The sequence below is a fragment of the Vitis riparia genome, unplaced genomic scaffold (assembly GCF_004353265.1).
Source record: "Vitis riparia cultivar Riparia Gloire de Montpellier isolate 1030 unplaced genomic scaffold, EGFV_Vit.rip_1.0 scaffold315_pilon_pilon, whole genome shotgun sequence".
Taxonomy (NCBI): Eukaryota; Viridiplantae; Streptophyta; class Magnoliopsida; order Vitales; family Vitaceae; genus Vitis; species Vitis riparia.
This window is the reverse complement of record NW_023269667.1, coordinates 331,683-339,630: the sequence shown is the minus strand read 5'-3', so window position 1 is coordinate 339,630 and position 7,948 is coordinate 331,683.

The following is a 7,948-nucleotide window of genomic DNA, read 5'->3' as shown; positions in this document are numbered from 1 at the left end:
GTGGCCATGCATGCAGAGAGATTGCTCATGCCTCCACAAACTCCATTGATTTTTCAAAAGAAATCAGCCACCAAAAACCAAATGCAAGGCCACCAAAATCAACCTCCATTTCCATTAAAAAACACATCCATGCTCATGAAATTTTTTTCATTAAAAAAATGGCTGCCATCCTCGCAATTTTCCATTAAAAAAAGTCATACCCATCTCCACTAACTCTGATTTTTCAAAAGAAATCAGCCACCAAAAATCAAATGCAAATCCACCAATATCAACCTACATTTCCATTCAAAAAACATCCATGCTTATACAATTTTTTTTTCATTAAAAAAATGGCTGCCATTCTCACAAATTTCCATTAAAAAAAACAGTCATACTCATCTCCACTAACTCCATGGAATTAAAAAGAAAAGAAAAGAAAAGAAAAGACAAAAAAGAAAAGAAAAAACAACTACACAGCCACGAAATCACCAACCGATGTTTCTCCCTTGGATTTTCTATTAGCATTTTCCCTATAACGTGTGAACATATATAATTATATTTGTATAAATATTATTTAAAAATATCAATTGATAGGTAGATGAATAAATTGATTAGGTATCCAAAAGTCTTTTGTATAGGAGACTAAAATTATAATTAGAGAGTTAGAAAATTTCATTTATATGAATATGGTATTACAATTTTGTAACCCCATCATTATGAGATTTAATTTGTACGCAATGTTTATAAACAATGGAGGAAGACGAAAAAGTATAACCAATACAATTATATGAATGCATTCCAGTTGGTAACCCACCATTACCTATTAATTTGTACATAATGGTTGTAAATAATGAGTATAACTCCCATATAATCTTTGATGAGAAGAGTAAGAGATATAAATATTTTATATAAGGTTAAAGTCCCAAGCTATACTCTTATTCTTATGTATTTTTGTTGTTTTACTTATCATAACATACATCACACAAGTGACCCATCCACTAAATGAGAGTAGTGAGTTGAAGATCTTGCCCAAAACAATTCATAAGGTGATCTAGACTCACTTTGGAAGTGTTATCGGTATTATGGATCAAGATAAGAATATGATCATTATTTTATCCTTACTTTAGTGCTTATATCTATCATGTTTTATGCATCCAAAATTGATTTTTCAAAATAATTATTTCCCCATAAAGTTTAGTTAATAATTAGTATAAAAGTCAACCTCAATTTTGGATCATAAGCCTTATTTTCCAAATTTTGGTTATTGCTTAATCTTATGGACAACTAAAATATATATGATGTGATGTATATGAATGATGTATCAACATACAATTTCAATGTTTCATAATCTTAATTATATCTATTGCATGATTTTATGAAAGTTACAAAAATATGATCAGTAGTTTAAATATGTGATTATGAAAATATCAAGAAATAGTTTTTTTTTTGTTTTTTTGTTTTTTTTTTTTATCATGTATGTTTATTTAAAAATGATCAGAGGGTTATCATTATCTTTGATTATATGATAAAAGTTTAATAATAAAAGGGTAAAGAAGTTTTATATTCTATACTTTTATTTTGATAGTTATGTCATATTCATATAATTTATAAATTATTATAATTCAACCCAACAAAAGGATTATAATAATGTACTTTTTGTATCATGTAATTGAGTTTGGTCCAACAAAAGAACTATCATATGATCTCTTATGTTTATGATTAATGTGATATCTAATTAATTTTTTGGTTATAGTTAAATTATTGTAAAGTGTGGCGTTAAATATTGTCATGACATAGAAATAATTTTTTTAAAATTAAATTTTATTTTGTAGCAATGAATCCTATTGCTATTACATGCTATTTGTGTGGTATTAAATAGTTAAGTGGGGCAAACTTAAAAAAGTGGAAGGAACAAATTGGAATCGTTCTTGGTTGTATGGATTTAGACTATGCCTTAAGAGAGTCTACACCCACAAAGCCTACTTTTGAAAGCACTCATGAACAAAAGACTTTATATAAAAAGTGAGAGTACTCTGATTGTATGAGTCTAATGATTATGAAATGTTCATTCACTCCTACAATTTGTGAAACAATCTTGGATTCGGATAATGCAATGAATTATATTAAATTGGTTGAAGAACAATTCTTAGGAACTTCCAAGTCTTTGGCAAGTACTCTTATGATCAAAATGATAACAATGAAATATGATGACCATAGTGGTGTTCGTGAGCACATCATGAAGATGAGTGATATGACTTCTCAATTGAAAGGAATGGACATGACATTTTTTGAAGGTTTTCTTGTTCACTTCATAATGACTTCTTTTTCTTCACAATTTGGTCATTTCAAAATAATTAATTATAATACTCAAAAGGATAAGTGGAAAATGAGTGAACTACTTGGCATGTTTGTTCAAGAAGAAGAGAGGCTTAGAGTGGAAAAGCCGGATATGGCTCATCTCACTATTGCAAGTCCAAGTAAAAAAATCCTTTAAGAAAGGTAAGGGTAAGAAGAGGAAGCAAGGTAATGATGCTTCTTACAATAGGCAAAAGGACAAAAACAAGATACAATATCATTTTTGCCATAAGAAAGGTTAGAAGCAATTGTTCTAGTTTTAAGGCTTGGTTGGAATAGAAAGGTAAAACTTAATGCTTAGTATCTTATGAGTGTATTTAGTTGATATACCACCAAAATCTAAGTGGATTGACACTAGTGTAAGTATTCATATAACGAATTCATTGTAGGGATACCTTACAAGCAAGAGACTAAATAAAGGAGAGCGACCCATTACTTTGGGAAATGGAACAAAAGTGGATATTGAAGCTATTGGCACTCTACATTTAATTCTGGATACTGATTTCATTATGGATTTAGTAGATACAATTTATGTTCCTATTTTTACTAGAAACCTAATTTTAGTTCAAAAACTTGATTCTTATGGTTATGAATTGAAGTTTGAAAATAATGGAGTTTCTTTGTTCTATAATTCTTGTTTGGTTAGCTTTGTTACTTTACATGGTAACTTTATTCATTGAATTTAGATTGCATATATTCACAACCTCTTTAATCATATCATGTGCATGAATTCTCCAAAAAATGAAATCGAGTGACTAAAAATTCATCCATATTGTGGCATAAGTGATTGGGTCACATTTCAAGAGAAATGATGGAACATCTTGTTAAAGATGAAATTTTAACTTCACTTGATTTTTCTAATTCTAATAGTTGTGTTCAATGTATCAAGGGAAAATACATTAAGGTTAAGAAAAAGGGTGCCTTAAGGGTCACCAAATTATTAGAATGTATTCATATTGACATTTAGAGACCTTATCCAATTCCAAGTATTAGTGGACATAAGTATTTTATCAGTTTTATTGATGACTTTTCAAGGTATTCTTATGTGCATCTTATTCGTGAAAAATGTGAAGCATTAGATGTTTTCAAGATTTATAAAGCTAAGGTTGAAAATTAACTTAATTGGCAAATTAAAAGTGTAAGATTTGATAGAGGTGGTGAATATTGTGGTAGCTTCATTGAATTAGGTCAACATCCTAGTGCTTTTGCCTTATTTTTAAGAAAGCATGGTATCGTTGCAAACTACACAATGCTTGGAACACCAGAGCAAAATGGAGTAGTAGAGCGATGAAATCGTACTCTAATTGACATGGTGAGAAGTATGATGAGTAACTTAAGCTAGCTTGAATTTTTCTAGGGTGAAGCATTGAAAACTATTATGCACATTCTCAATCATGTTCCTAGTAAGGCTGCACCCAAAACTCCTTATGAGTTTTGGGTAGGCAGGAAACTAACTTTGAATTCTATATATATATATATATATATATATATATATATATATATATATATATATATATATATATATCGTATGCCTAATGAAGGTGGTGGCAAATGCCTATCATATGGTACTAAATATAATAGTTGAGGTGCAATAAATGGCAATCTATCCCATGCCCATAATTGTAGTATTATGAGCGGGTTTGATAATGGGAATCTATCCCTCTTGTTTGCATATTTCACATCGAATTTTGATGCTTGACCTTCCTATCCATTTCATTCCTTATCCTTGATGCCCTTAAACACCCATTCTCTCGTAATAATGTCAATTCTGGATGAAGAATAGGAAAGTTCGACACTTCTTCTATCAATTGCATACCATATAGGAATCGTGCTAACAAAGTTGAGGGCAAGGTTGGGTAGGTTCGGAAGCAACAAAACAACCTTAGAATCATAATTATTTTTGTGAAATCATGTAGAAAACTAGTGTAGATTTTCATTTTTAAATTTTCCATTTGAAAAATTAAAAGTATTTTATAATGCTTAGAATTTTTTTTCTTATAAGACTTGAACATCTGATATGATTTTAAAAATTATTTCTAAAAATCTAAGGGTCTGTTTTGACCATGTTTTTTGAAACTTGTTTTTTAAAAATGATTTTTAAGTTAAAGAATAGAAAATAGTTTGATAGTGTTTTATAAAAATAAGGTTGTTTGGAAAGTTGTCTTTAAAAATGATTTTTAAAAATAAAAAACAAAAAACTTATTTGGATGAGTTGTTTTTAATATATATTTGTTTTGGTTTTGTAAAAAAATTTCAAATTCAATTTATATAATATAAATTAAATTTAATTCAAGTCTTATTAAAAATGAAAACAATTTCATAACTACAAATAAATAAAAAATACGTGGTCAGTGTAGTAGATTCGGTCGTTGAAGGGGGTTGTATTAATCCATCTGGGCTCCTGAACCATTGGAAACAATACTTCATGATCGTTAAGCACTGACATGCCACTTGTATTACCTTTAGATTTCTAGTTTCCCAACACCAATTCGTCTAATTCTGCTATCTCCAATGCCTTGATCTATGATGACGTCTGCATGCTACTGCCAAAAGACCCTATCCTCCATGATTCAAAGTCGCGGTATCAATCACTGACTCGGAGGGTCTCGAGGCATATTCGTCTCGGTGTATCGGTTTGGTATCGAACGATATGTAAAATAAGCTAATTAGAAAATTCAAAAAGTTATAAAAATATTATGTAAATCATCAGAAAAATATATACAATTAAATAAGCTTAAAAAATTAATAAAAAGAAAATTGTCTCACATTTAACATTATTAAATAGTTATAAAAGTATCCACTCTAAGTTATTTATGATAATGCTAATAAAAGAAAATTATTTTATTTCAAATATAATAACATTTTTACTTACAAACATACAATACAATAATCAATTCCATGTTGAATGACGAAAGGGTTCAAAATCATCATCATTAGTCCTACAACGAGTATACAAATTGGGATGGTAATTCTCGTAGTGAGGATATGGTTGAAAGAGTCGTTCATAACTTGAATATGTTGGCTGAGATGATTGGCTTGATGATCCATAATCAGGAGAATATGGTTTTGAAGATTGTTTGGGATCAACACCATATTGATAGTATCCAAAACCACGATAAGTAATGCTACCGCTACTAGAAGATTAATCATATCCATAGGAATCACTAGCTTGTGTTCCAGTATTTGAATATTCCTCTGAATACATCATTGGAAATCGATCAAAATCATTCTTACTAAAAGTACTGGAAGAGCTATCACGGTCTTTAAAGTTGTGATATGATCTATCATCTACTCCTCTAAAATACGACCTTGATCCTATACCCAAATTCTGTAAGTGCTCATCAATACAGTGATAATTTGATCTATGATAATCATGCCTACTAGAATAATCATCATCGCTGGAAAATGTAGTTAGTCTTTCCAAATGCTTTTGTTGTTCCCATATCCATGGTCGATATCCATGATCTGTATCTTGTGTGGCATAGTAATTTTCATCTTCTTGTGCCCATGACATGCCAGGATCTACTTGACTAACATAACCGCCACCCGTGCTACCATATCCTCCAGTACCCTCACCAGTGCCACCAACTCCTCTACTGCTCCCACTAGTGCCCCCACCTTGCCTACTACCCCCATTGTCACCATCATCACTACTAGAACTTGAAGAAATTGTTCTAGGAGCCTTACCTTTATGATGGAAATCAATATCTCTTTCTTGTGTAGCATTACTTGTACGCCTACTAACTCTACAATTTATAGGGCCATCATCTTTATGAACTGTTTCTCTACCTTCTTCATTAGGGGGAAGATCTTTATCCAACCAATCCAAATTATCAAATGATAAAAATAAGCTCATTTCCTTCTCGTATCCACTTATCTAATATATATTCATCATTAAAGATATGATTAAGATCAATTGGATTGTATAAATCTTCATTGTTTAACTCGAAGTCGCTTATTGTAGTGCACATAAACTAACTTATGCAACTTTTTCATTGCCAAATGGTTGCGCAACTTTGTGTGAATCAATGACCATGTGCTCCAATTTCTTTCACAACCCGATGAAGAACAAGTTTGGCTTAAAATTTTAACAACAATCTTTTGTAGATATGGACCTTCGTCACCATAGTTGTTCCACCATTTAGCTATAATAAAGAAAATGCATACTTATTAATCACTATGATATATTTAACAAAAAATGATGATAATTTCTTATTTGTAATAGATGTAAATGTATTGAGTACTTGGAAGAGATTGATTTATTGTTTTATTTGTAAGTGCACTTCCAAATTCTCCTTGGCTGTCAACAAATAATTTCCCTACATCATTAACATTTTTTTTTTGTTAATGCACATTACATATACAAAATGTATTATATAAAGGTCACAAAATATTATTATACCTCATTAATAGCTTTTGCTTGTCTATCTAAATCTGGCTCTAATATATTGATAACATCATTTAATCCAATTTTAATTTCCAGATGGTTGGAGAAATACTTTGAATATTGGAACATTGGATTTAAAAAATATGCTGCCATAAGTTAAATAATGATCAATTTATAAAAATTTGTACTTGAAAAAAAATAAAAAATATATAAAGAATTTTTTTATTACTTGCAAAATGCAAATGTCTGTGTGGGGATAGGAAAGGATGGGAGAATTTCTAGGATTTAAGATTTCTTGTTCCCAAGAGGGTACCATGGAAAGGGCTTTGCGGTTGGGATTGAGGTATATGAAGACAGAAATGGCAGTTGCCATGTCATGTCTCTCTTAACCAAGTTTGTTATAACTTATAACAAATTTAGTTAAGTTAGAAAATCTCTAGAACCTCCTGGAACTGTTGTTCCCGTCTCTTTATATTCTCTATACACTCATTTTAAAAGGACCCATAAGAAACAGAAATCAGAGATGAGAGAGCTATGTAATTTTCTAGATTCTTTCAATAGATTTTTTTTCCTCTCCAAACACAAATCTCACTTGGTATCAGAGCATTTCCTTTCATCTCCTCTAAAATGGAAGGCAAACTTAGGACACCGATGAGCTTTGTCTCAACAATCTCAAGCATGGAAAATCTGTAGAAGACAAATTTCTCTTCACTATTTACAACTACATTGAACACAACTCTCTCAGTCAAGCTTGATCGTGACAATTATTTGTTATGAAGGTCTCAAGTCTTGCCTATAGTTCGAGGCCACAAAATCAGTGGATACTTGTTCGGCATAAATACATATCCACAAGAGTTTCTTCATATTCAAGATACATCTAGAAATCAAATCCAAAATCTGCATCTAGCATACGAACAATGGAATAGGGAGGTCAACTGTTACTAAGTTGTGATGCAAATCAGGAGAAGGACATCCCATAATTCTGTAAACCATGGGAGCTATTATGTGATGTAGAGGACTTTTAGGAATCTTACGTATTTGTTACAATTCTGTTTTTTTTTTTTTTTGTTATGTTATTCTTTCTGAGTTCATTGCTTTCTTAGTTTATTTCTTCTGAGTTTAACGCTTTCCTAGTTGGAGTTGGAGATTTGAATATTTTTTTTATTTAAGGAATGATGAAAAAATAATGAAAGTAGTTTTTGGCCATTTGAAAATTCGAATATTTTC